The sequence below is a fragment of the Parus major genome, chromosome 4 (genome assembly GCF_001522545.3).
Source record: "Parus major isolate Abel chromosome 4, Parus_major1.1, whole genome shotgun sequence".
Taxonomy (NCBI): Eukaryota; Metazoa; Chordata; class Aves; order Passeriformes; family Paridae; genus Parus; species Parus major.
This window is the reverse complement of record NC_031771.1, coordinates 63,137,600-63,161,800: the sequence shown is the minus strand read 5'-3', so window position 1 is coordinate 63,161,800 and position 24,201 is coordinate 63,137,600. Positions and strand designations below refer to the sequence as shown.

At 43.7% G+C, this 24,201-nt stretch overlaps 1 long non-coding RNA gene across 4 annotated transcripts; it reads left to right on the top strand.

Annotated features, from left to right (window-relative positions):
• Positions 1 to 5,110: 5,110 nt before the first annotated feature.
• LOC107202686 lies at positions 5,111 to 23,701 on the top strand. Of its 4 annotated transcripts, none has more exons than XR_004497076.1 (4): positions 5,111 to 5,385; positions 12,449 to 12,652; positions 12,849 to 12,978; positions 16,855 to 23,701. It is a non-coding gene; the product is annotated as an uncharacterized LOC107202686 (long non-coding RNA). The 4 variants fall into 4 exon arrangements; XR_001520796.2 differs by lacking the exon at positions 16,855 to 23,701 and adding an exon at positions 13,332 to 16,432; XR_004497075.1 differs by lacking the exon at positions 16,855 to 23,701 and adding an exon at positions 5,883 to 5,999 and having other exon boundaries at positions 12,849 to 14,100.
• The last annotated feature ends 500 nt before the right edge of the window (positions 23,702 to 24,201 follow it).

Below are 24,201 nucleotides of genomic sequence, written 5' to 3'. Positions count from 1 at the left end.
GGGAGTGCCAGAGCAGAGGAGGGCCACTTCCAGTGGGGCTGCACTGAAAGGGATCAGATCAGACAGTGGGACATGTTGATTTAGTATTGTGAAAGATCCTCTGTAGAGTCTCTTGATTGTCTCTGTTCTGCCTCAGCCCCTTGGAACCGTGTCACATGTCCTGCCAATTGCACTGAAGCTTAACAAATGCGTTAACTCAGCAGGTGTCCAGTTTCACTTTGCAAATCTCTGTAAAAGATTTCCTTTGTGTCTTTCTCCAGTCTTAGCACCTGCTTTGTAGTTGTCAAAAACGTCATTTCGGCAAAGAATCGTGAGAGACTCAGTTGGGTACTGTTTAGCAATCAAATGGGAAAGCACAAACATTGTATAAAATGGCTTTTACTTCCAGGTTAGATCTGTCCTGGTGCAGACTTGTTGAGGGATCCCCAAGATGTGTTCACAGTCCTGCAGTGAAGAACATCTATGCTACATTTCCCATCTCACAGTACAGTGCTTTTTGAGGAAGTGTGAGCTCCCTACTGCCAGACACCGTGGAAAAGGGCTGCAGCATTGCAACAGATAAATGAGAGTTGTTTTTGGTATAAAAGACCCCAAAGAATGAGCAGCAGACATGACTTTGTAGAGAGGAGATCGTGACTGAAAGGCCAGAAAAAGGGAACCATCCCTTCTCTTAGCTGTCTGCTGCACTTCAGGGTGCCAGGATATCCCAATGCTGTGAAAACACGGGAGGAATGAGAGGAGAAAAAGTAACTTCCAAATTTTCTCCCTTTCTTTATGTCCATTAATAATAGTGATCAATCTGTCTGGAAAACTAAAGGGTATAAGCTTGACTGAATATGCACTGGTGAGTGTATGAAGAGGATTTTTGAAAGCTGTAATTAGGAGAACTTGGAGTTACTCAGCCAGAAAGAGGAAGCAGTGATCCTCATCTGGTCCCATGTGCTTTGGCAAGCAGGGCATACATAATCTCTGGGTTCTACCCTGCTTGTACAGATGTGCTTTTGTGTCTTGTGAAGACAGGCTGAGAGAGAGCTGGGACTGTTAGTCTGTAGAGGAGGTAGCTTTGGGGAGACCTTACAGCTGTTTTCCAATACTTAACAGGGAGTATAAATAAGGGAGAATGTTGTTTTACTTGGGCAAATAGAGGTGGGATAAGAGGGCACAGTTTTAAACCATGAGAGATTCACATTAAATGTATGGGAGAATTTCCCTGTGAAGGTGGTGAGATGCTGGACCAGGCTGTCCAGAGAAGCTGTGGCTGCCCCATCCCTGGAAATGCTCAAGGCCAGGCTGGATGGGGCTCTGAGCAGCCTGGTCTAGGTGTCCCTGCCCATGGCAAAGGGTTGTAGTGACATGACCTTTAAGGTTCCTTCCAACCCAAACAATTCTGTGGTTCACACCCACTTGCTGATGCAGATTTGTTACCTTTAAGACAGAGATAACAAATGTTTTCAGTGTGTTGGTAACAGTGAATCAGCTTCTATTTGTTCCTGAGCTGGAATGCAAGCTATGTTCAAGTCCAATAAATCATAATAGAAGGCCTGTTTTTCTCAGTAAATGATAAAAACATCCTAAATTGGGCAATGAGAATGGATACAAATAGGAATAAGTTCTTCTTTCATCTCGAAAGCAAAGCTAAATATTAGAAGACAGGGAGCAGAGAAGTTTGTTTTCCCAGGTCATGGTTCCCATGTTGCTCTGCTTGTGTAGGTCAGTAACCAGGCAGTGGCCACAACACAGCTCCCAGAGATCTTTAATCACTGGGAGCTTTTCTGGGCAAACTACTTGAAGCTTGCCAGTAAGTGCTGAAATCTGGAAGCAACCTCATCAGCTGAGGAATTTGGCAAGTGAGAGAGCATGTGTGGCACCTCGGGGACATTTCCCACAAGGTCAGATTGTGGTGACCAGGCCATGCTCCAGGACATGGCTGGCAGCAGGCAGCTGGAGCCAGAACAAAAATCTTTGGGATTAGGACAGATGGGAGAACTTGTGAGGACTGCCTGTAAGGGCTGAGATCCAAAAAAGCGTTTTGAAGGTTTTGGTGCTGAATGTGGCAGTGTTGATGTTTGGGGTGGATGTGAAGGTGTGAAGATGACTGCTGTGGGATGGGGGAGAATGAGCTCTGCCTCCCACAGCTTCCTGCATGGCAAGCAACTCCCTCAGCCAGAGGGGAACTGCAGGAACTTTGTGCCTCGTCAGTTCCTGCTTTGCCTCGCTGTTTTATACAGCATGGAGGATTCTTCACCCTGAAGACCCCTGAATTTTGCTTTGTTTTGTGGATAATACAACTAAAAGAGAGCAAAGGTGAGTTCTTTGACAGGAAAGAGGCAGTGACCCATGTCTGGCCGTGCCCATGAGCCCAGGCAGTGACTGAGGTCACAGAAGCCCTGCTCTGGGCCACAGAAGCCCTGCTCTGAGCTCTCTGCAGTGCCCTGAGGGGCTTCAAACCCCCCTCCCACAAGCAGAGGAAAATTTAAATTTTCTTGCTCCAAAACCTTGCTGCTGGAAATAACACACTGTTCACAGGGACAAGGGCAGAAGGAGGTCAGCTCCATTCCCAGAGGAAGAGAGAGGAAGCTAGGGCTTTCTTGGAAGACCAGAGAAACTTTTCTCCTTGTGTTTGTGCACCTCATCCAGAAGGGAGGAGAGAAATCTTGCCTCAACACAGTAGTGCAATTAGGTCTTTTCCAGGATTTATGGCATTTTCCTGTGATGAGAAAGACAGGGGTTGTAAGTCCTCAGGGAAAAGAGGGTTATGAAGCCCTGTGAGCACTGTAACTCCCCTGTGAGGCAACCCCCACATCTCCTTCAGCATTTCCTTTCTATATTAATTCTGATTTACAATGTAGTACAGGTTTGATGAGGCCTGAAGATGCTCCCAGTGGGAACTGAACACCAGTACTGCAATACCCAATCCTGGATGCTGAGCTGGAGACCCATGGGAATGTAATGGTGTGCTCAGAGGGCTGTAGGGTGGGAAATGAAGGTACCTCCACAGCCCCACTGTCTGCAAGGTCAAAGGGCAGCTAAGCAGCATTTTTTATAATGCAAAATTGATCAGGGAAACATCATTAGAGCATCCTCCACAGAGGCCTGCAGAGCTGAGCTGAGCTGTCAGCCAGAGCCATCCCCACAGTCTGCTCCTGCTCCTGTTACAGTGGGTGCCACACAGCCAGGACTAAGCAAGTTGCTCATTAATGATGTTTTACAGTTTCCTGGCTTAGATCCTTCAACAGAGCTGACTGTCCAAACTGTCCTGGAAAAGTTCTAGGTCTGGTCACAGAGATGGAGAGGATGTAGAGCTGTTTTCCTAGGTGCAGTGTGCCCTGCCAGCACTGGGAAGATGAATGATCCCCCAGCTTTGAGTCTGGTGGGGTTTGTGGCTTGGTCTGTAGTAACACTGCTGCTGTTGTTTGGGTTTTGGAGCCCTGCTTGGCAGACAGACAGAATAACGAGTGATCAAGGAGTAACAGTGGAACAGTAATGCAGACTGCAATAAATACAGAGATGCATTATTAATGGGACATTAAAACAAAAGGGCAAGAAGAGCAAATTGTATGCTGGCAGCTCAACTGCTCTGCAGAAAAGTCCCAGGGCTGTTCCTTGGAAAAAAAAAAATAAAAAAAATCGATGCTCTGTGCAACATTTTGATACAGGGCTCTTCTGCTTTCTGTTATACTGTATTTGTTCCACTTGCCTGGGAGCCTAGGTTTTTTCCTGGAAGATGCAGAATTTAAGATGCCTTTTGGCCCCAGTAGCCTCCTGAGTGTAAATAATGCTACAAGCCAGGGCAGTGCCCTCATTGACTGTGACTTAATGGGTCTTTAATTTTGGGTTAAGCTACAGAACTGGATTTTACAGGAGTGGAAAGATATCAGAGTCTGAATTACTGCTTTTGCAAAGCTCAGGCAGGAGTTTGAAGCTGGACCCAGACTGGTACCAAGGGACAGCAGCAGGAAGGGCCTATTTCATCCCCTCTTTACATAAACACCAGTACCAGGGACAAATTGATGTAATTTTACAGTGTCTGAACTTCAGGCAGAAGCTTTTGGCTTTGCCCCATGTTTTGGGGCTGGGCCAGAGCTCTGCGGAGGAAAGAGCTGCTAAACAGTTCTTACGGTGCTGGTGCTTCTACACCTCCACCCACCATGCTGCAGATCTGCTCAGTTATCTCTGCTACAGCCAGATCACGATAAACTCATCTTTCTCCATCAGAGACTGAGATCATGTCCATGGATGTGCTCCAGCTGGACAGGCCAGCAGCAGCTGGGTGACACAAAGCATGTGGTGGGAGCACAGAGAGGATCTATCCCTTTGCCTTCACCAGTGGGCTCTCACTGATCCCACTCTTTGCCACCAAGTGGCTTCAGGTCCCTCTGTTGGCCCCTTGAAGCCAAGTCCTCCCCAGGCAGTGCTTTTACAGTCTCTCTCTCTCAGTGTTACCTTCCACTGCAGAGTTTTCATAGGTGTGGCTTTGGTTTGCACAAACAGCTCTTGTAGCTCTATCTCCAGCCAGGTCAAACTTAACTGTGTCCAGCTTAACTGCATTCCCCTGCTGTGTTCCCGGCACCCCAGTTTCCCAAAAGCCTCGCCCTTCCTGCTGGTGATCGTCCTTGCCAGAAGGCCAGGACAGAGTTACCACTCCTGTGATTCATGCTGGCCTGTCCAAGCTGCTGGTGGGGCTGGTGCTGTGGGGAGGGGGAGCATTGTGGGGAGGGGGAGTGCTGTGGGGAGGGGGAGTGTTGTGCCCTGTGCTGCTGCCAGGGAGGCTGGGGCTGGGCATGGGTCGCTGCTGCCTTCCCCTTGTGCCACCCAAAAGCTTCTCCCTCTCTTATCAATACTGAAACCTGTCCCTCCCTTCCTTTGTGTCAAATTCAAGGAACTGAAATTAATTTGGCTTGTTTGGTTTGGTTTTTTTTCTCTTTCCTGCCAACATCTGCCATACCAAGCTGTTTTCACACTAAGCTTTTTACAAGAATGAGTTTGCTCATTCATTTTGGGGATGAAATGGGAGACCTGCAGGGAGAGTGAATGACCGAAGGCACATGCACCTGGTCAGGCCATGGAGTGTAAAGCCAGGCTGGGATTCATCCATTGCAGCTAATCCAAACATTACAGCCCTGGGGCTGTGCCACAGGGGTCTGTGTTTCCCAGGGTCCCTCTGACTGTGACTCTAAATTGGCAGCTGGGCTTAATTCCACACAGTCCTACAAAGCCATGTGAGGCAAATATTTCATTCTCCTGGGATTCATGGGTATTCTTTTAAAGGAAATGTTTAAAATGAATCGTAGAATCATTTTGGTTGGAGAAGTCCTCCAAGATCATTGAGTGCAACCCTTGACTTCCTCAGTTTTTTCTCAGCTTAAACTGATGACTCCTGTGGTGGTAAGTCATGAATTTATGTCATGTGGTCGTGGGGGAATTCTCTCAGAGTTTTAATTCCTTGAAAACATTTGGGAATGTTTTTTTGGAAAGAAGTGTCACACTGTGATGGTTACCTGTGAAGGACTTCACCATAAGAACTCAGATCATTAAAGGAAGAAAACAAAGTAAACTCAAAAGGTGTTACCTTTAAGAAATATTATGGTATCAGGTAACCTCAGAATATGAATATCTGGAATCATTGCTAATAAAAATAAGTAAATACATCATTTAATTAGTAGTAAAGACCTCAGAAGACTGAAAAGAACACAGGTGAATGAACAGAAGAAGTAATGATCTGAGTTTCTAGTAATCAAATCAGAAAACCTCTTCTCAATGGAAAGATGGAAATCCAGATACCATAGGCTTTCAAAACACAAAAGATTAAACCATCAAGTGGGTTTGTAGCCATGGGTATATCAGAGGCAGACTGTGTCCTGACCCACTTTTGTGGCCAACAGTCCCCTGCTGACAGTTTTGACAAAGAGGTTTTGCCACCCATTGCCTTCCTAAGCCACCCCACTCTGTCCACTGCTCTTCTGGCTTGGTGGGAGCTGCCAGGAAGGTGCCTTTCCCAGGTAAGGATTACTTTTTTTCCTGTTTGAAAAATCTGCTGCTAAAGATGTGAATGGCAAATGCTGGCCCATTGTGATGAAGAAGGTCAATGTCCACCCTCTCCAAAATCCCCTGCGCTCGCTGGGTAGACCTGACTCCACCCAACTCTCAAAAAGTGACCAGGCCTTTGTACCCACTGTGAGGTGACAGAGTTAATTATTACTTTCTAGAGCAAAATGCAAGACCCAGAGGTGAGGTTTTACTGTCTGGGATAAATGAATACATGGAATTTACTTTGGTAATATCAGAGAGGGCTGGTAATCAACACAGCTCTCCACAGCACTGTTCAGAGGGGCCAGCAAAGGCTGGAGGACCCCAGCTGAGAAGTCCTGAATTCTCAGTGACCCTCAGTCCTGCTATCTCTTCATTAGTGTCCCCTTGAAACATTTCTGGCTGCATCCCCATCCTTCCCACTTCTCAGCATGATACCCATGATTCAGGCACCCTCCTCAATGGTGCCTGTCTCCCTTTTCTGTGCTGTGAGTCAATGCTGAGGCTATCACAGATGTGCAGCTTATTCACCTGCTGCTGATTTGGCCCTCACTACTTTTCATTAATTAAACCCCCAAACCTCCACTCCTTTGTCAGAGCTGTCTGAAATCACATCCTAGGCCTAAAACATGCCAGGACTGGGGACAGGACAGGGCTTGCAGAGGCTGTTTTTGAAGACAAATCAAGCTCTTTAAAAAAAGGAAAGATGTGATGAGGATTTGATACTGGCTTAATCCAGGGTTTAAATGCCAATGCTGAGTTAGGGCACAGCAGGGGTGGTGGTCAGAAGGGAGGTGTAAGAGGCAGCTGAAGGGCAGGAGAGCAGGTTTAGAAATGGCTTTCTACTCCCACTTCCTCACTTCTGGTCTGGATCCTGATACAAGCAGCTGTCTTAACATTTGTACTTATAATATTAAATATATATATATATTAGTTATTTATACATATATATGTATATTATTCAAAAATAGTCTTTCAGTTGTGCCTTAGGCAGGATTTCATCCTGCTAAACCCAGCTGCAGTGAGCAGGGGGTTGATCATAGCCAGCCCAAACCCACCACCTTGCTTTGCAAGCAGTGTGTGCCAACTGAGCAGAGCAAAGGGCAGGAGGGCAGCAGAGCTGTTGTTCCCCTCTATGAATGTGTGTGCAGGACAGCAGTGCCCCAGTGCTGCTCACACTGTGGCTGTGAGATGTCCCCATGTGTGGCAGGCTTCCTTGGAGAGGGGTTCCAAAATTTTAAATAAAACCTACTCCTACCCAGCACAGCTCATGAAAAAGGATCCCAGAATCATGGAAAGATTTGGGTTGGAAGGGACCATTGAAATCTACCTAGTCTAAATCCCATAATAAGCAGGGACATCCTCGAGTAGATCAGTTTGCTCAGAGCCCTGTCCCAGCTGGCCTTGAATGTTTCTGAGGATAGGGCATCCACCACTTTTCTTGGCAACCTGTGCCAAGGTTTTATCACTTTCATTGTAAAAAACTTCTTCCTTATATATAACACAAATTGACTCTCTTTTAGTTTAAAACAATTACCATTACCCTTTGCCCTATCAATGGGGACACTGCCAGTAGCTGACATTCAATTAAATATTGTATGCAAAGCTGACAACAAATTACAAATGAGCAGGCAGAATTTGTAGCTCTTCTCACTTCCCAGGAGCAGCCTCTAATTACACAGAGCTAGCACGTTGCTTCCCCTTCCTATTCCAACCTGTTTACTTGCTCTCCATCATGCTGTGCTCCCATGTTTTGCTCCAGGCAGTGGGTAGGAGAGATAGGAAACAGCTGAGAATTTCTCCAGGGACAATTCATGGCTGGATTCTGCCAGGTGCCAGCTCTGAAACATCAGGCAGTTTGCACTCAGGTTTAGGAATATAGTGAGGACAATGATGGGCTATTTGTACTGCACTGTGCTACTTTTAAATGCCCTGCCCCTAAGCTGAGACATGAACCCTTCATTATGGCTCTTAGAAGAGACACACACTGTCTTCTCATGGATCCTTCTTTTTAAAATTAGTTCTTTATAAATTTTCAATGTGGTCCCTTTTTGTTAGCAAAAGCATAACAGGTTATCTCCAAACTATGGTCTAAATGTATGTATATGTGTATATATATGTACATCAATATACATATCTTCGATGCATCACTTCAACATTTCATGAAAGATTGAGATGCAAATAATATTCCTTAGGAAATCAGAATAGAAGCATTGGACCCAGTGATCCAGCTTTAAACAAACTGCAGCTCTGAGCATGCATACAATTATGTATATAAATACAAATAAATAAAAGACTTCCCAGTAATGAAGAAGTTAATCACAGTGATTTCTTCGCAGAGCAATAACTCTATGCAAATAATCTTGAAATTTGCCTGTGCACCTGTCAGCTCAATTGTTTTGACACTGTGTGCAACAAGCCCGTTTATTCACGGTGCCTTTGGAAGGCTGGGAATGAGCAGCTGTGAAGCACCTGAGACTGATGTCCTCATGGCACTGCACATGTGGATGCCTTTAAATCCAGCTCGACTAAGGGGCAAAGGAGGAATTTCCTCTGAGAGACTAATGCTGTGGCTTTTCTGGCTCTGCTAATAATGGAAAACCAGAGCTTTGCATTGGAAAAGACACACCTGAATGATGGAAAGTTATGGAAAATGTGATTCATGATGAGGTTTAAATGTTGCAGCTGGAAAGTTTGGCTGGGAGTGGAGAACAAGTTGATCCAACCACCAAGAGTGGAGAGATAAAAATCACAGAGTATTTTTCCCAAACACTTATTTCGCTGAGAGTTCAAAATCACCAGCTCTGGGTTAATGTTTAATTATTGACTATCTGTAAGGAAAGGCTCCTTCTCTGGTGTATCTGCATTCAATGGAGAAACACACACCTGAAAAATCATGCAAAATTTGACTTGGGATATTCTGGCTTCCCTCCCTAATTCCAGATTTGATATGAAATGCCCAGCCCAAGGCAGATGGGTGTACCATGGGAGCAACCTCTCACTTCCCCTGCAGTTCATTCATAATTTGGCCCAAGTGTCAGGTGAATGATTTCTCAAATTCCCATTCATTTCCCACACAGACTTTTTAACAGCTGCTGAGCACATGGAACGTGATCCTTGTCCTTTGAACATCCTCCATCCCAGCAGCAGCACCAGGGCTCTCACCCAGATACTCCAGGCTTTGCCTTTGGAGGACGTTGGCAAGAAACAGCTTTAACCACATAAACGGAAACCAATGCACACCCAGCAACCATTAAACCAAGGAAATCTTTGCCACAAATCTGTCAGTGATGAAAATTCTGAAGGGGTTTAAGAAGAGATTAGACCAGTTCATAGAGGGCAGGGCCCTCAGGAGCTCTGGGGCCCATAGGCCTGCTCACCTCAGCCTCCGCTTCAGAAAATCCTTCTACCACTTATGGCCAAGGTCTGGGAACTAATTACAGAGAAAGGATCACCCTCTCCCTGCCCTGTTTTTTAGTGGTGCTGCTGGAAAGTTATACTGGGCTATGGACATTTTTTACTAGACTGAGTGTAGGGATTTTTCTGGGGTTGCCAGATGAAACCCCGTGCCTGAGCCTGGTTGTGTGTAGCTGTTTGAAGCTATGGTGAGGAGACATCAGGCCAATTTTATGGTGGTGTTTTACAATTGTTTGATACTGGCACAGTTAACTGGTTCAGGGCAATATCATTTCACCCAATACATACCAAGAGTTTCCATTTTATAACACTGCTCATCTGCACAACTGTGGTGTCAAGCCAAATGCAGTCCCTGTGTCTTACACCACCACAAAAAACCCAAATCTTTTAAGCTGAGAGGATGTTTCAATATTTTCTTTATATTTTTTTAGCCTTTGGCCATTGATGCTGACGGTGCTAAAACACAAGGAACTGTATCTTTGCTCAGTGTTTTTGCTTCCCAAATTGCTACAGCTCTGGGGAAGATGAGCTTTAAGGATGTCTCTGTGCTGTGATGTGCTGCCTTGGTCTCCCTTTCTGTTTTTGGGGAATATGGCCATGTTACAGATCCTTGTAGCCGGCCATGGGGTTTTTCTGGTTTTCTGAGCCTGCCCCTTGATGACCTCTCTGATTTTGCCTTGCCCCATGGTTCAGTGCAGCCTCTTATTTCACTGACTTGTCCAGACTGCTGTGTTGGGAGACAAGACCCCCAGAGTTTCTGCCCAGTGGTCCTCACAGCTTCTCTTTTCCATCAACTTCATCTCCTTTCTGGCAGGTTTAGCTAGTCAGAAATGCCATTGCCGTAGTTAGTCCTGGCTTGAGGCAGGAGGTGGCACCAATGGTCTCTCCCTTTCCTTCAGTCTGAGCTATTATTCTGGTTGGGGTGCTGGGTTATCCCTTGCAGTGGAGAGCTGAATTTAGAGTAAGCACCATGTGATGGTCCTGCCTGCCTCTGCATCCACCAGCACCCAGGGCAGTGCAGGTGATTCTGGAAGTTCTTTCCTCTACACCCTTTCTTACAGGGCATAAGGCAGCTTTAGGCTTCAGGTCTGACCCTCACCAGCTAACTGTGCCATCAGGCTGCTGGCAGTGTACAAAGCAGGCTGGTTCTTGCTTCACCAAGTGTCCTGGTGGAGCCAGGTGAGAGCTGTGCAGAGTTACAGGCTGGTGTTAAGGCTGCTGACACTGTGGCTGCTGGCAACACCTCTAGCAAGCCTCCCCTCAGAAACAGGGAGACCAAACCCAGCCAGGCTGGAGTCTAAGGCAGCATGCTGCAAAAAGCTGTTTTCAAATTCAGCTCATTAAATTCCCAACATGCATGTATGTTCCAGCACAGCTGGACTTAACAAAACCATAAATTTAGACCATCTGATATCTGGCCATAAAAAATGACCAGTTGATGACTGACTGAATTATTTTGCTCTTTCATCCTATCTGGACTCTGATCTACATTAACTAAACCAGTCACTGCAACTTTTCTAAATTGATTTTAAATTGACCTAATTAAAGCAGTAAGAGTACATAATGGAGATGTACTTAACCCAATTTAACCCTTCCTTAAATCAATTACACTACAATTCAGTAATTTGCAGGCAGAAGCTAAAACTATTTAAGAAAGAGTTAGGACAGGTCAGGAACCCTTGTAATGCAGGTAAACTGAAGACCTCAGAGGAATGGGGAACACACTGGTCCAAACTACCCATGGCTATAGTTGCAAATATAATCTGAGCTTCCCATCTGAGTAAGTCCAGGTTCAGCTCACCCCATTTCTCCTGCTGCTCTTTATTTACCATTAAGGTGGTCTTTAGCATTTTAAGGAGAGGGTTGCTTTTCTCTTCTCCCTGAAAGGAGAGAAGGAGTAAAGATGTGTCATCTTTTTTATCATTTTATGCAATGCTGTCATCCCTGATTAGTAATTGGTGTTGTTAAAGATAATCAGTAAAGTCAAAATTATCATTACATGGCAGTAAGTGGGCTAGATGGGAGAGTGCCCTCCAAACCACCAAGACGTCATTAATTAGGGTTTAATAAGTACATTTGCTGAGGGATGCATCTGAGTTAGAGATTAGGTTGAAGGGGTGGGGCAATCCTTGCTGCATTGCTCTACCCCTCCAAAGTGGCAGCTGCATCACTCCTCACCTCCTCTTTCCCTTGATGAACTGAATTCTTCTCCAACTGGTCCATAAAGGCACCACCTCCAGTTCTCTCCTGGCCCCTTTCCAGCCAAGTATCAACTCTCTCTTCCAGAAATCAGGAAGCTAAACATACACCCGAAGGAGAAGTAGAAAAGCAAGCAAGAATTTACTAAGAAGCCAAGCATGTGGAGATAAAACCCCAGGAGAAATAGAAGCAGGCAATGAGTGAGGAGGAGATGGGAGCAGCAGACAGAGTGGATGGGCCACTCCATACAGACACCAAACAGACAAGTATCTGCTGCTGGTCGGGGCAGGAAAGCACCTGGGCAGAAACCACAGCCCACACAAGTGTGCAGACCATGGCCGTGGTGATGAACCAGTGGTATGGCAGGCAGAGCACCCCCAGGTGCAGAGAGGAAACCTCAACCTTGTGAAAGCATGTGGGAAGAGGTCACCTGGGAGACACCATTAAGGGAGGATAAAAATCAGCAGATCCTTTTACAGACCCAGCATTATTGGGGAGATGAGGGTATGTGATGTTATCAGAAGCAGTGCCAGGTCACTGTGCAGTCAGCTGAACAAGGTCCTGCTACAGAGAAAACAGGTTCTGGTGAAGATTTTTCATTCATGAACAAAGGGAACTGAGGGACAAGAAGGTGGCAGTGAGTTACTGTTGCTGTGATAGTCCCAGAAATACTGGATGGGAAAGGGGGATTTAAGGAGCAAGGTGGTCGCTGCAAGTCTGGCTGCTCAATACACCTGGCTAACAGCCAAAGGAAGGAGGAACTAAACACTCTTTGCTTCACTGATGTGCTGCATCTATTGTACAGTGTGACACACCATGCAGGCTGAAGGCCAACTGAAGGCACGTCCAGAAAGCTGCTGGAAGCAGGGCCAGGCGGGCACGGTGGTCTGAGCAGAGCTGGGTGCGCTGTGCAGGCTGGGAAGCAGCGTGATTAATGTAGGAGACACTCACATGGCAGTCAAGCCAGAGGGATGCTGCCAAGCTGGGAGGAGAAAGTAAATCACTTTGGGTAGGTGAGATTTTTTTTTGTTCCAGTTGTATATTGAAATCCCCTCATGGATTCTTCCAGTGCCCGCAGAGAAAAATAGTAGCTGTAGATGAGTCAAAATTGAACATCAGAGAACTGCATGTGCCCTACCTGGCAGGTCTGAACAAAGTAATCCCTAAAGATAAGGCTTATTTCTGAATGTTTTTTATTTCCATAGAAGGCACGATAACTTTTGGGGAACAACTGTATTTCACAAGGAGCACCACTGACCCTGGAGATGTCACGTCTTGCCTTCAAAACGGGCAAATCCCAGAGAAGGATCTGGCTACCTGTATGCAGAGCATCGGGTAAAAGCAAGTGTAAAACAATGACATGATTGTTGGTATTAGATGACAAACCAGTCTCACAGCTAAGTTTTGTTGTTGCAAATATTTTTGGCAGTGTCATTTTAAGCAGACAGCCAGAGGAGCAAGGCACTGATTTGTCTCAATTTGCTACAGGATGGGTGGAGAAATGTCACTTAAAGGGATGTGTGCAATACCATTTTTAGTGTGTTACTGATGATAAAGGGTCATAAAAGTTTAAAGCTTTGGTGATTTTTTTCCTTAGATGACCTTTGTTTAATGAAAACCAATGACAGATTTATTGCAAAACAAATTGTAGTCATTAGAAGTCAAAAAAATGAAGTTGTTGCTCTCAGGTGCTAAAACAAGACCTATACCAGCAGCCATCATCTTTATCCAGCCCTTCTGGGGGGTTATGAAGCTGGTGCTGAGAAGTTTTCATGGTCTGAGACTTCTGGGACTTCAGTGGAAGCTCTCTTCATTCCAGCTTCATTCCCAGTGAAGGATGGGATGACACAAGCAATGTCAAACCTTGACATTTGCAAAGACAAGAAGCACTAAGGGTGCTTACACTGAATTAGATTATATCTTCACCAGACCTTTTATAAGAGTTTCTGCTGTATTAGAACTCCACTTTTTTTGGTAGGGATAAATAAAGGTTCCTGATAAGTAAACTGATCTCTGTCTTCTTACCAGTAATTAAATAGTAGCAATATTGATTAGAAGAATGACACATACCTCATTTTCCAAGAGTCTTATCCACCTTACTCTTAATGTCTCTCATGAGAAGCAAGAAACACCTACCCCAACACAGAGTAAGTGATCAGCAGCATATACATATGAATATAATTTCTAGAGAATAAAATTACTTTATCAGCAACATTTATAATTCTAATCTGATTAAATATCCATATTCTATGGCTCTTCTCTGTGGTTTGCCAGCTGATGACTCCCTAAGAACTCAGATTAATTTTGACATCTCTGCTTGCTGCTGCTGCTGAAGAAAAACTGTGATGAGGTGACTCACTGGCATTCATGAGCCATCTGAAATACCACATTTTTCATCTTCAGTTCTGCAGATCCCTGTTCCTGTAATGACTAATTAAATGAGTTTTCTTTTTTTCAGTTTGCTTTTCCACTCTAGTCTTTTAATATTGTTCAGCCTTGCTCAAGGCTTAAGACAAGGTCTATGTATCTGCTTGCCTGACCTTGTTTATCTGAAATTTGATGCTGGTTTCCCTTGAGGTTTATCTGACCCAGCCTCCAGGCCTCCCACAGTAATGTGGATATTTGAGCCACGTGCTCTGGGCTCCCTTTGGCAGCAACCAAGAGAAGTAGGCATGTTTAAGGTGGGATTGACTCTCCACCATGTAGCAAGGTCTGCAGCAGGGTGATAAGGCCTCACACAGTTATTAGGATCCCTACAATCATATGCTGCATCAAGCACCTCCTAAAACCACGGGAGATATTTGCAATTGATTTTATAATGTCTTTTCATTACTGGCTATTACTACTACTATTTGTCGTAGACATGTTTGCCAACCACAGAGAGTGCAGTCTGCTGGGGGACAGCAAATGCTTTGGGAGTGTGTCCCACCTATATTTCACTCAAAATAAGCCACAGAAAACATCTTTTCATTTAAAGACTGAGCCTGGCCCCTATGGCCACAGTGGTGGTGAATGTCTTTAGTGCTTGCTTGTTTGCTGTAGAACAGAAAATTAGGACAAAAAACAGTTCTAGGTTTCCCCTGAAGCCACTTCACTTCACTTGTGCTTGTTAATGCATTGCTTTCTCTCTGATGCTTTTAAACTAGTAAACTTCAGAACAGTAAAAATTTAATAGTGACATAACTGTACTTCCATTTGGGGACGGAAATAAACTGTAATGATGTCAGGATGTTTATATGAAAATAATAGCTTTTTTGGTAGGATGCCTCAGCAAAAGAAAACATCATGCAAACAGAAGAGCTCATACCCCTAATTAAAGCAGTAATAATCTTTACACGGGATTATAACACCAAAGGCCAGGCTGACATCTCTGAAATTGTACTGACAAAGCTTGCTGCCTGTTGCCTTGATTTCAGCTGTGCCAGAAAACCTCCTGACAAGTGAACTGGAAGCACTTTCAGAGGCACAACCGCAGTGTCATTGAGCTGCTCTGGCGCCTGTTGTGCTGCGGTACTGGGACCACCGCAGTGATGCTGCCATGCCTTAGCTCTGCTTTGCTTGAAGTGTTAAACAACACCCTAGGCCTACAAAAGGAATTCTTTATAAAAACTAACTTTAGGGCTAAGAAAGGGCTCACTGGTCTCTAATCACAGGAAAGAAAAAAGTCTGTTAAAGGGCATTTTAGAAATCACTATCTCGTCTGCATTAATATTTCCCACACGTTTTGGAAAGACTTCTCTTTCTGCTACCATTCTCAGCAAACAGATTCCTGGCCAGTTAAAGTCTCAGCTCAAAATAAAATAGGCTTGGGTTGACCTCAGGTTGCATCCCAGAGAAGGAAATTTCTTGGCTCAGCTCAGATTGCCGCAGAAGGAAGTGCTGTGGACACTGTCAGAGAGATGGGAATTGCTATTTGGACAGAAGGGATAATGGGCAAAAAGGGAAACAGCAATGCTGGTAGAGGGGATGATACTGCAGCACTGCTGGGGGGAAGGGAAAAGCCCTGGTCCCTCTCTCACAGTTGGTGCTGCAATGCAGAGCAGGGATGGACAGCCCTTGGGGTACGTTACGGGAGACTCTGTGACATCTTTCTGTATCTGCAAGGCAGAGAGCTCTCAGCAAAGCAAGGGACTGTGAACTGCTGCCACATTCACTTGCTCCAGAATACATCAGTCCATCCTAAGTATTCCCCATGTTCCTGTAGAACTCATGTCCTGTAGCTGTCAGCTCATGGAGATCACATGTGCTACTATGCAAGGCTTAAAAATAATATTCAAGAAGGTGAATGACAGCTTTTTTCTGATGACAAAAAATGCAAAAACACCAAAACATGTTTTTGCTTGTGTTTTAAAACACAGCATGCTTCCCACAAATTATTTTGATGGTTTCTTGCTCAGCCCACCATTGAAAGCAAAGAGTAAAGCTGCAGTTTTTTCTCTTGGTCTGGCCACAGGGCTGTATTTGTATTGCTGCTTCATTGAGGCAGCATCTAAATGCCCAGGATCTCACAGCCTTTAGCCATGATCTCTCAGCAACAAACCTTGCAGAAGAATGCTCAAAAACAACACACATTCAAAGGTTGTTTTCTTTTTTTACAGAAATAAAACAAAAGGAAATCAAAAATAGAAAGAATAGACAATGCAAGTTTAAGTCAAAGTAAAAACATACAGATGGAACATCCAAAGCATGGAGAAGGTCCAAAGATGCCTCCAAGCAATCCTGCAACTGGGTTTTCAGGTTACATGTTTTTGCAGGAAAAATTCTTCATAAACCTATTACAAAATCAAAACCACATAAGTCTGCTTCTCCTTCTGAAATGCCACATCTTAAGCAAGTCATTTGGCAGCAGTGGGAAGGGTAAAACTGGCATGTCTTGGCTTAAGGCACTTGGTTTTGAACTGGCTCACCAGCCTAGCTGGCAAACAACGCTCCTCTCAGCTTTCAGTGTTGATTTATCCTGGCGTAGGCACAACTCTGGCACAACTTCAGTGCTATTAGTGAGTGAGAGTGATTTAACATTTGTACATTTCTAGGAAGAGCAGTTTCATTTCTGCTCCCAGGATAAGAGATCTTCCACACGCAGGAAGTGTTGGTGGTTTTACTGCAGTGGAGAGGTTGTCAGGGAGTCCACCCTCCGAATGGGGATCCTAGAAGCACTGCTGAGCCCCCAACTCTAAATGCACACTTTGCCTCCTACCTCTGTATTTTTAGGGCAAGACATGGACATTCACTGGTCCTTGCTGTAACATCTCCCCAGATTTACAGAGCAAAAGTGGAAGGACATTCTTTTCCCCAGGGCTGTTGAACCAAAATAATCTGATTTAACAATAACTTGGAGTGGCCTGTCTTGATAAGAGATTTGAGACACTGCTCAAAAGTGAGCCTGAGAAGGTTGGGAAAGAAAGAAATAATGAAGAAGATGGTTTGGATCTGAGCAGAAGATGACCTAGTCCTGCGTGATCTACACATCTGACCATATGATGGCAGACAGGTAGGTCCCAAACCATGCTGCCCTTGCTGGGCTTGGCACAGGTGGGGGAATGGAGACATTTGCTGGGGCAAGTCCTTGAGAAAATAGCCTTGTTTCTGGAGAAGAAGGATCACTTATGGGATTTCCATGACTGGTATATGAGAAGCTCCCAGTGCTGCACCAATAAACCCATGCTCTCAAAGCTTGTGTCCTTCCACTCTGGGCTCCAGAGAGCAGCCTCACATCTCCACACTATGAAGAGGACTGTTCTAATTTGTCCCTCAAACAGTCTCCATTTTGCCTGGGTTTTTTAAGCCTTTTAATTGTTTTGTCCTGCTCTGATTCCTATTATGGCACAGTAAAATTGTGTGCTGTGCAGACCATGCTTTATTTAATTTGTTATGCAGTTCAGAGAAGTATAAGAAACTCTTCAATAACAGATCCTCAGCAGATTCTGAAAACCCTCCATAAACTCTTGACACAGCCAGGCACTATTTATTCACAACATAACACAAAGCAGGACCCTGTCTCCCTGTGGCACATTGTCAAAATACGCTCTTCACGCTTTCTGCAGCTGAGAAAAGCCTTGATGTGTTCTGGTAATTGCTCTTGCATCTGTCAGGCAATGCTAAATCAGCTCTTCCCTCCTCCTCATTACTCCTTTGGGTTTACAGAAAGCAGAGAAAATGCAGCACGCGTCAACAGAGACAGACAGGTTTGGGTGTGTTCAGTTGGTTGGAGGTCAATGATCACCCTTCAGTGTCTCACATAAGCAAAAATCCCCTTCTTCCCAAAGCAAAGACACAGACTTTGATCTCAGGATGTCTCCTGGGACCCATCCTGCAGATGTACCTGCAGTTCAGCAGTCACAGCATTGCTGCCCAGTTATGCATTATATATGTTAATGCCCAGACAGAGTTAACTTAGGCTTTATATTAGGTAATAACCCTTTTGGGAGAACATACATTAACTCAATCAACAGCCTGCACTTCTGCTCAATTTTCCAGATCTTGCCACTGCCTGAAAAGAAGCTCTTCCAGCCCTGAAGCAGAGCTAATAAAGCACTTTCCTCTTCTACAACATCTTTACATCCACATCAGCATGACAGTGTTTGTGCAGGGCAGCTGTAGCCTAAGTGAAGTTCTCTGTTTTATCCACTCACTGTCTGGAGCAGGACTCACAGCAAGTTGCCATTCTGCTCCTCCCAAGGAAGTACCTTGTGCCTCTGGCTCATCTGGAACACAGCTCAGGCATCAGCAGTGCTCTTTTGAAGGCTGCCAAGAGGAAGGGACAGGAGGTTTCCTTCAATCACAGCCTTGATAGACTCTTCCTTTTCACTATTCCAATCACTGTAGATCTGGTTCACCTCAAGCAAAGCTGCTGTGAAGATTAGAGTGATGGTTTTCGCACCAGTGCTTTCCAGCCACTGACAGCAGGCTGAATCAGTAAAGACACTGGTTCAGCCTTGCAAAGTTGGTATGCCAGATCAGCTGTGTTCTTCATGTCTGAGCATGGGCATGAATGAACAGAGGCTTGCCACGACTTAGCTGCAAGATACTAACCTATGACATTTAAATGTACATAGGAAAGGATGAAGGTGAAAGTAAGGGATTGCTTGGGAGATCTGATTGCAGCCCTTCTGTGAGGAGATCATTGAAAAGAAGGAGGCTCCTCTTGGGCTCCATGGTGGGAAGATGAAGAAACAAATGGGCATCAGTTGAAACACAAGAGATTCTGATCAGATATGAGGAAAAGCTTTTTACTGTGACAACAGTCAAGCAGTGGGGCAGCTTGCCCAGAGAGGTTGTGCAAACTCCATCCTTGGGTATTTTCAAGTCCCAGCTGGATAAGATCTTGAGAAATTTGGTCTGAACCAACCCTGCTTTAAGATTGGAGAAGAGGCCTCCTGAAATCCATTCTAATCCAAATTACCATATGTTTCCAATGTGTGTCATTTCTCTGCAGAGTAGCTTATCTACAAAGTGGTAGACAACGTGCCTTGAAAGTTTGCTTAACTGATAAAGAATGGCACAAAACAGAATGTGGTCTGTGGTGTGTACATACTTCCTATTCAACATTTTTTTTAGGTCCCTGCTTCATATATACCAAAGGTTACAGAGGATGTACTAAGCAAACAGGGTGATTGAAACCGCAATGTTGAAATTTAAACCAGCAGGCAATAAGTGCCTAACACTTGACTCTGAAGAAATCTACTAATTTGCCTAAACCAAATTCAGGAACAAAAGGATGAACTGTACCAGTGATTTCTATTGCATTTTAAAGATAACTGCTACAGAAACTGCACAGGAATTAGTGATGTTCTAGAACAATCAAGCCAAAATTCTCTTAAATACAAAAGAAATCTTGCTAAACAAATCTACAGACTGTTCCTTTTACTTGATGTTTTAGATTGACTCATTTTTCTATTTTGATGTGGACATTTCCAGGAAGGGCTGGGGCCAGGGAGAAAGAATGAGAAGAAAGAAGCTAGAAAATCTTTTAGCAGCTTAGGCTGCTATGGTTATATTTGCTATCTCTGGAAGTAGCAGACCACAGACAGTCTTTTGGCCATGGTATGCTCTCTGGCCAGCTAAGCCACAGAGGAGGAGCTGTGACAACCTCCCAGAGCTGTTTGTCTGTGGGCTGGATGCTTCCCACTTCACAGAATGTTCCACTCCGTGGGCTCCTCTCTTAGATTTCTTAGAAAAACTCTTAGACCTGCAGTATCATAAAACAATTAAAGGTTATACTTTCTCTCTGTTACTAATGCTTTGTGTGGCATTAGGTAATTGCTTAATTGAGCATTTCAAAAAGCATTAATATATTTTTCTCTGCAAATGCATTATTAATATATACATTACAATCTCTGCTGTTAAGGCTTTGTACAATTATTAATAGACTTAAAACACTGAACTGCATGAAAATATTTTCTGCTAGGAAAAAGGAACTCAAAAGGACACAAATCATACCTGGTCTACCATCATTATAAATTAAGTATTTGTATTGATACTTCTACATTCCAACAATCCTAAGCCTGTTGGCACCAGTTAAAATGGGAAATATGAATATTTCTATTCTGTTTCACATTAATTCACAAAGCCAACTTAGACAGCTGAAGAATAACAAACTGCTTTGCATCCACCCCTTTAGACCACTGACTTCTCCACCATACAACGTACTGCTTTTCTCCAGACCAGCACACTACCTATAACATCACTCCTTCCATGCAGATTGTATTTAGGATTGCACTGACAACTTGCATTCTCCCAGAAATAAGAAAGACACTACACCTACAAGTGATAATTTGTTTTTAATGTTTCTGGGAAGAACCCATTAAAGATTTCAATGAGAATTTTTTTTCACAAAATAGTAGGCAGTGCCAAAAATCGGTGTGGGCTTAAATATAGTACTAAAAGCAGTGAAAGGAAAAACAAAAAGGCAGTGCAAAAGCCCTATGAAATTACTTTTTGACCAGAAATAGTTTGGGGAGATTATAAAAGCTGGATGATCTGGAGCTGGGAGGTAAAAATAATCCTAAATCTATATAAACTGATATTGGGTTGGCTGAAAGCTCCATCCAGCCCAGCAGTTTCAGAGAGAGGTGGATAAGATTTGAGTAGGAAGACAGAAAGAACTGGGAAAACACGTTCTGTAGTTCCCCAAAATGTCTTTCCAGCTCCAGCAACTTACAAGTCAAGAACTTGCTGAGTTAGATCAAGAGTCTTTGATGATTTTCCAGCTGCTTTTTAAGCCCATGCAAAGGTTTGTTACCCACTATGTCCTGAAGCAAGGACTTGTGGCTTAACTATAGACTAAATGAAGCGCTATCTCCTCTTGTTTGTTTTGAACCTTCCAATTTCTTATTTCATTTGCTGTAACTCAGTTCCTGTGTCTGATAAGTCAATGAACAGTCTGGATTCCTGGTTCTTATTTGTTTCTCTGAAGATTTTATATAGACTTTGATACTATCTCTCCTTCCCTGCAGACTAAAGAAACCCAGCTGAGTCAACCATGATCCCTTTTGAAGCCCTTCTATTTCTGATAGTTCTATTGATTTTTATTTAATCTATTCCACTTCTACCACACTATTTTTGAACTAGAACTGCACAGACAATTAAAGATGCAGGTGCAAACAGGGACTGATACAATGGCACTTTTTATTTTCTATTTGTCTCTTAAATTTTAACAATAGTCTTAACATGCCTCAATTTCCATTTTGATCACTGCTGAGCCTTGAGTTGATGTTCTCACAGAACCACCTTTCACAACCTCAAGGCCTTTTTTCTCACTGGTAAAAACCAGCTAAAAGTTTGTCAGTATATATGTGAAATTCAGGATTGTTTTTTTTTCTCATATGTCAGTATTTCATATTTATCAGATTTAATTTCATCTGCCATTTTGCCACTGACTCTATTAGTAACATAAAGTCATTCACTTTTTCTCAGTTAGCCCTACCCTGAATAGCTCATTATCAGCAGCACATTTTGTAAATCACTACTGATCTCCATTTCTACCAGTTATTTGTCCAAGTTTCATATCCATTAGCAGCCTTCTTTTTTGCTTCCTTTGCGGAGGAATCCTACTGATTGCATTTGGAGACCATCATAGACAGTTAAATGAATCTTTGTGGTCTGTGAGCTTGTTGACTTCTTCAAAGAAAGCTTTCCTGAGACACCAATTTGCTTTAAAAAAGCCATAATGACTTTCCCTAATGTGTCATCTTTTCTATGTGGCCACTAAGTTTTTTATGTTCTTCAGTATAATTTCTACTTATTTGTCTATCAAGGAGATTGGGCTTCCAGGTCTACAGCTTCCACAATCTTCTCCAAAATCCTTTAAAAAATCTGGTATCACATGAGCAACTCTCCAGACTCCTCTGATGACGAAGCAATTTTGAGTAAGAAGTCAGAGACAGAAGTTAGTACCTGAATCACTTTGTCTCTGAGCTGCTTGACAACTAGTGGTTGAACACCATCTGGTCTCAGCAGTTGGCTGCTGCTCACTTGTTAATGTATTCCTTCATCTTTTATACTTGCACTGTAATCCAAGACATGTTTTCCTAATTATTCCCCTTAAAGAAGTTTACCATTATTGGAGTTTACCCATGCTCATCTATCCCATTCACAAACACAAAAATAAATTCAGCTTTTCTTTTATGGCTGTATCTTCCCTAGATGTTTCTTCTGTATATGAAATAATCTATTTGTCTTATAGAGCTGTCAAACTCCAGCAGGCTCCCTGATTTGTTCTAGGAAAGACTTGCTATTATTGTAACTTTTGCAAGCTGACCCTGAAACTTCCTTCTGTATCCTTCTCACAATTTCGTGCTTAACCTGTCAGAGGTTACAAGTCCTTTATTTTACCCCCTTTACACTTCTGAAAGGTGTGCCTTGTTTTATACTGCTCCTCTGTTTTTGAAAAGGAAGTAGAATGCTACTGATTTTCTTTGTCGTGGTGCTACAAGGGTGTTGAAACCAAGGATGCTACAGTTCCTGCTACGGCGTGGGTCTTTGTCAATAACATGACACTCTTTAAGACCAGGGATTGCTTTTCCTCTTCTGGCTTCCCAAAGAGCAGCCACAGACACTTTCTAAAATGTTAGCCCTACCCCCTCCTGTGACATTTACCCAACTTAATTTGAGTTATTGAAGTCACTTATGATCGTGTTTTCTGCCTCTCAGGCTCTGATCTCCCTGCCTTGTTAGCGGGACTGGTGATGTACTCCCAGTACTTCATTTTTCCTATTTATTTCTGGGACTTCAGTCCACCGAGACCTTATTTATTGATAGAATTAACTGCTAATTGGAGAATCCTCTAAGCTTTCTTTAAAATGCAGCATCACTCATCCACTGTCATGCTTCATCCCGCCTCAAAAACACGACATGTATCAAAACTAATTGTTCACTTTTCCTATCAGCTTTCAAAACATGAACATAAGTGCATATTTGCTGCATCTTTGCTGCAGCAGCTTGCAAAGCCTTGTTGTCTCCTGGCCAAAACCCAACAGCTGAAATAACAGAGCAGGGAATATTTTGTTTCTGATTTGTATATGTTTTCTCTTGAATCATACAAAAAGTGATCAAGGATCTGCCCTGATTACAACCCATCAAACTGCTGACAGAATAGAGAAGCAATATCTCATCCACTGCAGAAAAAAAGAGGTGCAGTTTAACAGGAACTGTGAAGAAACTACCATTATAAGGATAGAAAACATATCTGTGTTTATCATGTATAACATTTGAAAGCATCTAAACTATCCTGCTTCAGGACATGCTCTCATTCATCCCTTACAGTGAGGGAACATTTATACACCGGTCAGAAAATAGTGGTTGTTTTCAGATGTCCTTATGTGGCAGCTCTTCTGCCTGAACCATGTAATTCCTTTTTAATTCAGAGTGGCACCTCAGAGACAGTTTTATCGCACCTTCTTTAAGGGCAAGCTTTTCCCCCTGTCTGTCCTGCCATGGCCTCTGCAGTGTGTTATGCACTGTACTACCAGCACTAATAATTAACAGCTGCTGTGCCTGAAATTGCTGATTGTTTTCCATCAGTCATCTAGGTTAGGGAACAGTTTATAGATGCCATAGCAATAAGTCAGATACTAAAAAAAAAAAAAAAAAAAAAGTAAATTCCTAGCATCACACAGACTGTAATGACTTAATCCATTTTCCTGCTTCATCAGCTTTCCCTCAGCTGGCGCCCAGGCTTCCTCGCTCTGCTCCAGTGGTTTTCCAGCTCTTTATTTGGTGGTGCAACTTGTGACTTCTAAGGCCATGGTCAGATGGGTTTGCAAGGTCGTTTCCCCTCCCTTGCAAGTCAAGCAGCCGCTTAAACCAGTCTACAACTAAATCAGACTTTTATATTTTTTTACACATTCTGTGGCACGTCGGGTCACAAAAATAATGGTTCCCTAAAACAGCTGCGGAGAGGCCAGAAAGCCCTCACGAGCCCAAGATAATGGGAGTATAAGGAACAATAAAAACAGCTAAAACGCTGTAACTTGAGGGGATCGACCTCGTTTTTCCACAGCGGGCGAGTGAAGGCACCGGCAGCGAGATGAGGCGGCGGGCATGAGGAGGGGGCGGCGG